Raw genomic sequence first — 11,199 nt, 5'->3', positions numbered from 1 at the left:
TTATGCATGTAATCTAGGCTGACACTGGATTACGATAATGGGGCACTTTTAAGCGAAGCAATTGAGAGAAACAATTCATCCTAAAAAGAAATTTGTTTTCGGAGCACTTCCAGCTCACTCCTTTCATTGACCACCATAGTTAGTGGTGAAAGTTGGTCAGATCTAATGGTGTGTCAACCTCACTGGGATTTGGCAGTTTAAAACTTGAGGACAAGTTTGTGCTTGTGGCGGGGACACTGCATGGAGTTAATGTGAGCTTCACATCATTGGGCTTTTCCTGCTTAGCGTGTGAGCAGCCATTCTTCATTCCTCTCTTGCTTTCCACCTGCCCTGGTGTGCCAGTTGCATTGTTCTCTTGCCCGTCTCCCCCATGGAGCCTCTGTTACAGCCTGATTGGAACAGGTTTGACCTGACCAGTTTGTGGCTGCACTGAAATGGGTTAAAAGCTGCGGAGAATTTAAATAGAACACACACAACGATAATTTCCCCTCTTTTGTTGCCTACCCCGGTAGACCTCTCTTCTGGCCCCTTTTTACGTGCTCTTCCTCTAGCTGAGGGAATGCTGCACGGTCACAGGTGCCGTCTTTCAGATGAGACCTTAAACCGAGGCCCCGCCTGCTCTCTCAGGTGGAAGTAAAAGATTCCATGGCACTATTTTGAAGAAGAGCCGGTGTCCTGGCCAATATTTATCCCTCAACCAACATCGCTAAAAATAGATTATCTGGTCATTTACCCCCTTGCTGTTTGTGGGACCTTGCCGTGTGCAAATTGGCTGCCGCGTTTCCTACATTACAACAGTGATTGCACTTCAGAAGTACTTCATTTGCTGTGAAGCACTTAGGAAGGCCATGAAATGTGCTATATAAATGTAAGTTCTCCTTTTGACTCTATTCTCTACCCCAAATGTCTTTTTTTCCTCCCCTCTCAATTGTGCCCCAACCAAGATCAGACAATTTAGCACAGTACAGAGGCCGAACCAGTCTGTTTGATTTATAAGTGATTTAACTCAGAGAATATTACAGGAGGTGGTACAAAGGCTGATCTACTCAGGAGAAGATGCAGTTAAAGGTGGAAAGGTGGAGCTAACATGCAAACCACTTTTAACTGTGAGGTGACCCCCCCATAATGACCACCAGTGTATCTTTGCAATAACTTAAACTGGACTGAAAAAAGAGTGTGTTGTAAACATTTGAACCTGAACAATAAATATGTGTTTTATTTTGCATAAATCATTCCTGGTCTGTTAGCTTTGTGCAGTAATTTCCCTCTTGGAGTCCAATCTGAATGGTACTTTTTTGCTCAGAAAAATGTAAAAATGGCCAAAATGCAAAATTCAAAGAGGCAGGATTGAGGAGAGAGTGAGTGCCTTGTACTATTGAATTGGAGAAAACGCCAGTGTACGGACAAAAGGTGCAATATGATGTAATTCTTTAATTTGGGGAAGTGCCATTTTTCCCCCACACAGTTAACTTTATATTTAACTCAGTGGGCTCTTTTTCCTAAAGAAACTTTAGGTATAAATCATGGCTATGTAAAGAAAACAACCATTTATTATACACTTGAAAAAAAATCAACATTAGAATTAAACAACATCTTCAGTTAATGCACAATTTAGAATTGCTTTAACAACAATGGCCCAGACATTTGGGTTGGGGGCTTCCCGCGGGTGCAAGCCCCCGACCTGCACTTATCTTGCGCGCCGGCAGTTGAGCTCTGGGCTCCCGTGGAATTCCGCTCCGGGGCCTGGCCCAGCTGCCGGTGCGCTGTGCTTGCGTGTCCCAGGGGCGTAGTTAGTGCGATGCATCCCCTGGGATCACGTGAGCCATGGACAGCCAATCGGAGGAGGGAAAAGCCCATTCATAAGATTGACAGGAAGACCTGTCAAAACTTATAAATACTACGGGCCCCAAAATAGCAGTAAACCTTTAAATAATTTTTTTTTAAAAATCACACTTTTTAAATAAACTATAAATTACATTAAATAACAATTTTAAACATTAATTTAAATTTTTGAAAAAAAAATTATATTCTAACGGGGCTAAAAATAAACTTACCTTGCTTTAAAGTATTTAAAAATAATGGGGCAGTAATTCCTCCCCAAACGCGTGAGTACGGAAGGGGTACTCACGCGTCTGGCCGGAGAAAATGCCGGTTTTCAGCATGCACAGCGCATGCGCTGAAAACCGGCATTTCCTCTACTCTAACCCAAGAGGTGAAGAGGCTAGCGCGTGCGCTGTAGGGGGCAGCGCGTGCGTCTTGGATTTCCTCTGTTTTGGGGGATTTGTGCATGTGTAGGGGGATTAAATACGTGGGGTTACGGGGATAGGGTGGGATATGTGTTGGTGTAGGGGTTACGGGGATCGGGTGGGATATGTGTCGGTGCAGGCTCGATGGGCCGAAATGGCCTCTATCTGCACTGTGGGGTTTCTGTGATTCTGTGATTCTGTAAAGGCCTCCGGTCTTTACGCTTGTAAAAAGCACACGTAAGTATTTATTTTTACAGGTAAGTGGTGTTTTAGTGCAATTTAGAATTTTTTTTTCCACAGGTTTATTATTTTAAAGAATCTACAATAAGGTAAGTTTAGTTTTAGGCCCTTTTTATTAAAAATTTATTTTTTTCAAGAAAAAAATTATTGTTTAAATTATTTTTTAAAACTTATTTATACTTAATTTAATGATTGGGATGTTTTTTTAAATTTTATTTAAAGTTTAAGTAGTGTTTTGGGGTGCAGTACTTCTCATGAGTTTGACAGTTCTTACTCTCAAACTTATGAATGAAGTTTCCCCTCCCCTGATTGACTGAACAGTGCTCGCCTGATCCCAGCCGACACATCGCACTAACTACGCCGCTGGGTCAGGTTAGCACAGCGCGCCACTGACAGGAAATCCACTGCGGGCCAGGTTTCAGATGTCGGCGCGCCGGGTAAGTGCACATCGGGGGCTTGCACGCACGGCAAGCCCCTGACACCAAGTTCTGGGCCAATAAACCTGTGGAAAAAATGTTTTAATTTTAATTAATTGACCACTTACCTTGTAAAAAGCAGGCGTAAATCCTGCAGGCTTAACCTCGCGTGAAAACCTGCAAAAAAAAACTAAGTTCAAAGCGCTCGCGCAGCCTCCCCTGCACGCGCGTTCGACCTCTGAACCCCTTCGTTCAGAGGATCGGAAGTGCCGGTTTCCTGCGCATGCGCAGTGCATGCAGGAAACCAACACTTCCATTCGGCCTACGGGTAAGTACCCCGTGCGTACTCCCCAACATGTTTACCCTTTTGGAAAACTAAGGTCTAGCCTAGATTAACCCCTTAATGAAAGTTTCTATACTAATGGTTGGCTCAGGTTTACCATGGCCCTCTAAATATCTTGATGCACACGGGTTGTGGTGTAGCACATGGTTTTCTCTCGTGGTGAGATCAGCTGTTCCAGAGGCAATCAGCAAGAAGCAGCGAGGTAGAGAATCCCTTTCCTCCACATCTTTGGGGATTTTAGCCTTTATTTTTGATCCACACCTCTGAGGCGGTTGCTCAAGCGCAACCCCAGGATTGATTGACACCAATGTTCCCGCTAAGCTGCGCAGCGCTGGAGGTCCTGTGCAGGCTTTTCACCGACTTTTCAATAGTCTCATTGAATGGCGGAGCAGGCTCGAAGGGCCGTATGGCCTACTCCTGCTCCTATTTCTTATGTTCTTAAGCTACCCACAGCAACTTGGTTCAGTTGGTAGTACTCTTGTCCTTGAATCAGAGGGTTGTTGTATAAAGCCCCACTCTAGCACAATAGCACATAATCTAGGCTGATACTTCAGTACAGTATTGAGGGATTGTCGTGTTGCTAAGTTGAGGCCCTGTCTGTTCAGTTGGACATAAAAGATCCTGTTGTATTATTATAATAATTCTCCCGGTGTCCTGGCCAACATCCTTCTGTCAACCAACAGCAGCAAAACAGATAATCTGGTATTTATTTCATTTGCAGTTTGTGGGATTTTGCTGTCCGTGAATTAGCTTCTGCCTTTATCCCCCTAGTAGATCAACTCTGATTTGTTGGATGTGGAGTGTTCTTTGGGACATTGGTGCTTTATTGGTGCATATTATTCCTTTACTAGGACCAACAATTGAAGCAAAATGTACTTGGGTTATGTGACAAATAGATGCTTGCTCTGGAGAGAAAAAGGATGAGCGGATATGATGGTCCTACTCACTTTTATGGGGGGGGGGGCGAGTAAATGTGTCTCAGGATGTTCTGGATTTCTAGAGAATTGGGATTGGTTTGGGGGTAAGCCAGGGTGCTATAAAACAACAAGAACTAGCATTGATATAGCGCCTTTAATGTAGAAAAGCACCCCAATGTGCTTTACAGACCATAATCAGAGAAAAATGGATGCCAAGGCAGTAAAACAAATGTTAGGAGCGGTGATTAAAAGTTTGGTCAAAGAGATGGGTTTTAAGAAGGATTTTAAAGGAAATGAGGGGGAGGGGCTTGGGGAAGAAATTCCAGAGCTTAAGGCAGAGGTGGCTGATGGCACAGCCACCAGTGGTGGGGTGAAGGGAATGAGGGTTATACAAGAGGCCAGAGTCTGAGTAACAACAGTATTTTGGGGGAGCGAGTTCCAGAGTTCCACTACCCTTTGTGAGGAGGAAAGCTTCCTGACATCACCCTAAAGGCCTAGCTCTCCGTTTAAGGTTATGCCAATTGCTCTGGACTCCCCCACTGGAAGAAATAAATTCTCTCCATCTACCCTATCCAATACACCTCAATTAGGTCACCCTTAATCTTCTATACTCAGGGGAATACAAGCCGAGCCTACGCAACCTGTCCTCATAATATTACACTGGTATTATTCTGGTGAATCTGTGCTATACCCTCTCCAAGGCCAATATATCCTTCCTAAGGTGCAGTGCCTGGAATAGAAGCATAGAAACATAGAAGATAGGAGCAGGAGTAGGCCATTTGGCCCCTCGAGCCTGCTCTGCCATTCAATGAGATCATGGCTGATCATCCAAATTCAGTACCCTGTCCCTGCTTTCTCCCCATATCCCTTGATCCCTTTAGCCTTAAGAAATATATCCAACTCCTTCTTGAATATATTTAATGAATTGGCCTCTACTGCCTTCTGTGGCAGAGAATTCCACAGGTTCACCACACTCTGGGTGAAGAAATTCCTCCTCATCTCTGTCCTAAATGGCTTACCCCTTATCCTTAGACTGTGACCCCTGGTTCTGGACTCCCCGACCATCGGGAACATCCTTCCTGCATCTAGTCTGTCCAGTCCTGTCAGAATTTTATAAGTTTCAATGAGATCCCCTCTCATTCTTCTAAACTCCAGCGAGTATAAGCCCAGTCGACCCAATCTCTCCTCATACGTCATTCCTGCCATCCCAAGTATCAGCCTGGTGAATCTTCGCTGCATTCCCTCCATGGCAAGAACATCCTTCCTCAGATAAGGCGACCAAAACTGCACACAATACTGAAGATGTGGTCTCACCAAGGCCCTGTACAACTGCAGCAAGACATCTTTGTTCCTGTACTCAAACCCTCTCGCTACGAAGGCCAAAATACCATTTGCCTTCTTAACCGCCTGCTGCACCTGCATGCTTACCTTCAGCAACTGGTGCACAAGGACACCCAGGTCTCATTGCACTTCCCCTTCTCCCAATCTATTGCCATTCAGATAATAATCTGCCTTGCTGTTTTTGCCACCAATGTGGATAACCTCGCATTTATCCACGTTATATTGCATCTGCCATGCTTCTGCCCAATCACCCAACCTGTCCAAATCATACTGGAGTTTCTCGGCATCCTCCTCACAGCACACACGCCCACCCAGCTTTGTGTCGTCTGCAAACTTGGAGATATTACATCTAGTTCTCTCGTCTAGGTCATTAATATATGCTGTGAATAGCTGGGGTCCAAGGACCGATCCCTGCGGTACCCCACTAGTCACTGCCTGCCACTCAGAAAAAGACCCGTTTATTCCAACTCTTTGCTTTCTGTCTGCCAACCAGTTCTCTATCCAAGTTGTTGTATCCGTGTGTTAATGGAGACACGGAATGCAGGAGTTGGTTTAACAGGTGTTTACTGAACAAAGTCTGGAGGTGAACTAAAAGATACAAGACGCTATACAGGCTTATATACCCGAGTGGTCACTACCGGTATTACAGTACACAGGGGCTCTTAAAGGTACATACACTACAATTCCTCCCCTTTTAGATAATTAGTACATAACATTTTAAGTAATCATTAATTAACATGTTTACAAGAACAATAATCTACACATTTGCTGCAGTTAATCAATTATAAGTCAGTCTCTCTGGAGGCTTCCTGACTCGGCCCGGATAACGCCTCGGTGGTGTAGTAGTTTTCGGTGGTGTAGTAGGTTCTTTTGGCAAGGTCGATTCGGCTTGAATGCCAGTGTCGGGTTCATCTGGTTCCAGTATCACCGGATCGGAGGTAGATAATATGTGTATCTCTGCTTCATCCTTAGGCGTATAGAGTTGTGGTGCAGGTTGTCCCTTTTTGGATGACTCTATGATCTGGTCAGCATGGTGCCTTATTATGCTTTCAACAATGTCCACGGTATACATCAGCGGTCCTAGTCATGTGCAAATAGTTCCAGGCTGCCATTTCTCGGTACGGTAGTCCCGGGCCAAAACTTGTTGACCTATCTGGAAGGTTCTAGTTGGCCTTTCATTCATGCCTTGAAATTGCCGGTTCTCTACGTCCCTTCTGATGTTTGGCTTGATCAAATCCAGCCGGCATCTTAGTCTTCTATTGAAAAACATCATGGCGGGAGTTTGGTTTGTAACCACATGTGTTGCATTCCTGTATGCAAACAAGAAGTTATCTACCTTATGTTGTAGATTTATGTCTTCATTACCCATGGCCTTTATGGCCTTCTTGAAGGTCTGGACAAACCTTTCAGCTAATCCATTGGTGGCGGGATGGTATGGGGCGGACGTGTAGTGCTTAACCCCATTGTTTTTTAAGAACTTCCTGAATTCTTTGGACACAAATTGCGGTCCATTATCAGAACAGATCTGTTCAGGCAGTGCGTTAAGAGGGTGCAGAACAGTTGAGAAGTTCGGTAAAAATTTATGATAGTAATTTATCAATCCCAGGAACGACCTTAATTGTGAGACATTTTCAGGTGCTGGGGCTTTTATGACCGCTTCAATTTTTTCAGGTGACTTATGCAACCCTTCTTCATTAATTATATGGCCACAATATGATATTTGTTTCTGCAAAAATTCGCACTTGGGGCGATTTGCTCATAGGCCCCGTTCTCTCAGCCTAGTGAGCACCTGCTCCAAATTGGCAAGGTGCTCGTTGTCGTTTTCTCCTGTTACAAGAATGTCGTCTAGGTAGCATTGAGTCCCCGGAATCCCTTGCAGGACTTGCTCCATAGCTCTTTGCCAGATAGCTGGAGCTGATGCTACTCCAAAAACCAGTCGATTGTACTGGTACAGGCCTTTGTGTGTGTTTATCGTGAGATACTTTTTAGAGGCCTCCTCAGCCTCCATCTGTAGATATGCCTGTGCCAAGTCAATTTTGGTGAAATGTTTCCCTCCGGATAGTGAGGCGAAAATATCTTCTATCCTTGGAAGAGGATACTGTATCGTGTGAAGGACCGGGTTTACAGTCACCTTGAAGTCCCCACAGATGCGAATTTTTCTCTGTTCTTCAGATTTATCATTATTCAACGTTTTCTTCATGACCGGGATGATGGGTGTTGCCCACTCGCTCCAACCTACCTTGGATAACACGCCTGCTTTTTCCAAATTCTCCAGCTCTGCCTCGACTGCTGGACGAATTGCGTATGGGACCGGCCTTGCCTTAAAAAACTTGGAAATTGCCGCATCTTCCACTTTTATTGAGGCGGTGACGCCTTTCAAGGTTCCTAGTTCCTGTTGAAACACTTCTTTGGCGTTAGCCAAGATGTCTTTTAATCGTTCAGGTATGACGTCATCTTCATTTTTTTCTTACTGGTCACCGTCAGTGCCTGAATGGAGTGCCAGTCTAAACGTATCTTCCTGATCCATTCAAGTCCCAACAACGGTGGACCACCATCTTGCAGAACGTATAAATACAACTTCTGTATTTCCTTGCCGTTGTATACAACAGGCACCTTTATTTTCCCTCTGGGGTACACTTTCTGCCCCGTATATGTCTTCAAGATAATGGATGTGTCTTTCAAAGGTATATGCGGAAATAGCCGCTCGTAATCCCGTTGACTTATGACGGTCAGAGCTGATCCTGTATCTAGCTCCATTTTAACTGGGGACCCCGCTATCGTGAGGGTAACCCAAATGGTCTGGTAATCTTCTTTGGCAATTACATTATGTAATTTGAGACAGCTTAGTCTCTTGTTTCCGGAGTCGCAATCGCTCTTCTGGTCTTCGGAGTTACTGTCCGTCATCATTTGTACCTTTCTGTACTTTTCCTTATTGATTTTTTTCCTGTCAGTGGATTTTTGTTTCCAGATCAGCATACACGTGCAATGTGTCCCATCTTTCCTCATTGCCTGCATGCTTTGTCCTTCAACCAGCAGTCCCTCTGGTCATGGGTGGATCTGCCGCAGCGATAACATCTCTTGAAACCCCGTGTCATTTCATGGGTGCCAAAGTCCTGTGGCTTTTGCTGTATCTCTGCAGCTCCTCTTGCTGCTGCTTCGTATGATACAGCCACACTGAAAGCCTTGTCCAGTGTCAAATCTTTCTCAGAAAGTAGCCTTTTCTGTGTTCCTTCACTTAGGAGACCACAGACGAATTTGTCTCATAGAGAATCTGCCAGTCCTGCCCCGAATTGGCAGTGCTTTGACAGCTTTCTTAATTCGGTGAGGTAATCAGCGTTACTTTCATTCTTGTGCTGATTCCTCCTGAAGAATTTTAATCATTCCGCTATCAGCAGTGGTGTTGGGTTTAAGTGCTCCTGTAGGGTATCAACAATCTCCTTAAAATTCTTGTCCATCGGTTTGGCTGGAGTGATTAAGTTTTGTAACAGCCCGTATGTCCTTGCGCCCATCAGATTTAGAAGTACCGATGCCTTTTTATCATCTTCTACTTCATTCGCTGTGCAATATACCTCCACTCTTTCCACATATGTGGTCCAATCCTCTATATCACTATCGAAAGCAGTAATATTGCTAGTCTTAGGCATCCTGAAAATCAAAAATGGTGCCTCCCGCACTTTCCTTTCTTCCCTGCCAAGAAAAAATGGCACCTCCCGCGCTTTCCCGCCGCTGCCGCTGCTGACAACGCTGTTCTCCGCGGTTTTTTATTTACACAGATATTTTTAATAGTTGGAGACTCGTTCCCTCCCTCTGCTTGGTCCGAATGCTGACCTGCTTTGCAGCGCCGGCCGTCTCCCGAGTGCTCCACCCTCCGTCTCTGTTTGCCTCCGCCTTCCGACTCGCTGCTCGGCCCCGCTGCAGAGCCACCCGATCGAGCCCCAGCCCGCCGCCCAGGAAGGATTAGTGCAGTAACTGCCACCAGCCCGGCTAGCTGGTGAAACCACAGTTCTTTTTTTTCTTCTTTGACCTTCATCTGAGGAATCGATCTCCTTGAGGTGCTGCCGAATTGCAGGTAAGTCCGTTTCCAATTTGTCGCCACTGTTGTATCCGTGTGTTAATGGAGACACAGAATGCAGGAGTTGGTTTAACAGGTGTTTACTGAACAAAGTCTGGAGGTGAACTAAAAGATACAAGACGCTATACAGGCTTATATACCCGAGTGGTCACTACTGGTATTACAGTACACAGGGACTCTTAAAGGTACATACACTACACAAGTCAATACCTTGCCCCCAGTCCCATGTGCCTTAACTTTACACGCTAATCTCTTATGCGGGACCTTATCGAAAGCCTTTTGAACGTCCAAATACACCACACCCACTGGTTTTCCTTATCTATTTTACCAGTTACATCCTCAAAAAATTCCAGTAGATTAGTCAAGCACGATTTACCTTTTGTAAACCCATGCTGACTTTGTCTGATCCTGTCACTGTTTTCCAAGTGCCCTGCTATTACATCTCTTATAATGGAATCTAGCATTTTCCACACTACCGATGTCAGGTTGTAATTCCCCGTTTTCTCTCTACCACCTTTTTTGAATAGTGGGGTAACATTAGCTACCCTCCAATCCATGGGTACTGTTCCAGATTCTATCGAATGTTGGAAGATGATCAGCAATGCATCTACTATTTCTAGGGCCACTTCCTTAAATACCCTAGGATGTAGATTATCAGGCCCTGGGGATTTATCGGCCTTCAATCCCATCAATTTCCCTAACACAATTTCCCTACAAATACTGATTTCTTACAGTTCCTCCCTTTCATCAGACCCTATGTTCCCCGACATCTCTGAGAGGTTATTTGTGTCCTCCTTTGTGAAGACAGAACCAAAAAATGTATTTAATTGGCCTGCCATGTCTTTGTTCCCCATTATAAATTCCCCTGATTCTGACTGCAAGGGACCTACGCTTGACTTCACCAATCTTTTTCTCTTCACATATCTATAAAAGCTTTTACAGTCAGTTTTTATGTTCCCTGAAAGCTTACTCTCATACTCTATTTTCCCCTTCTTAATGAATCCCTTTGTCCTCCTTTGTTGAATCCTAAACTGCTCCCAATCCTCAGGTTTACTGCTTTTTCTGGCCAATTTATATGTCCTCTCCTTGGATCTTATGCTATCCCTAGTTTCCCTTGTTAGCCACGGTTGAGTCACCTTTTTTGTTTTATTTTTATGCCAAACTGGGATGAACAAATTCTGCAGTTCATCCATGCAGTCTTTGAATATTTGCCATTGCCTATCCAATGTCAACCCTTTGAGTGACATTCCCCAATCAATCCTACCCAACTCGCGCCTCATACCATCATAATTTCCTTTATTTAAATTCAGGACCCAAGTCTCTGAGTCAACTACTTCACTCTCCATCTTAATGAAGAATTCTATCATATTATGATCGCTCCGACCCAAGGGGTCTCGCACAACAAGATTGCTAATTAATCCTTTCTCATTACATAATACCCAGTCTAAGATGGCCTGATCTCTAGTTGGTTCCTCAACATATTAGTCCAGGAAACCATCCCGTATACAATCCAGGAATTCCTCCTCCACAGTATTTTTACTAATTTGGTTAGCCCAATCTATATGTTCATTAAAGTCACCAATGATAATGGCTGTGCCCTTATTGCACGCTTCTCTAATTTCCC

Source organism: Somniosus microcephalus, chromosome 12, assembly GCF_052327205.1.
Source record: "Somniosus microcephalus isolate GS21.2 chromosome 12, FLI_Smic_1.0, whole genome shotgun sequence".
NCBI lineage: Eukaryota > Metazoa > Chordata > Chondrichthyes > Squaliformes > Somniosidae > Somniosus > Somniosus microcephalus.
This window is presented reverse-complemented; position numbering follows the sequence as displayed.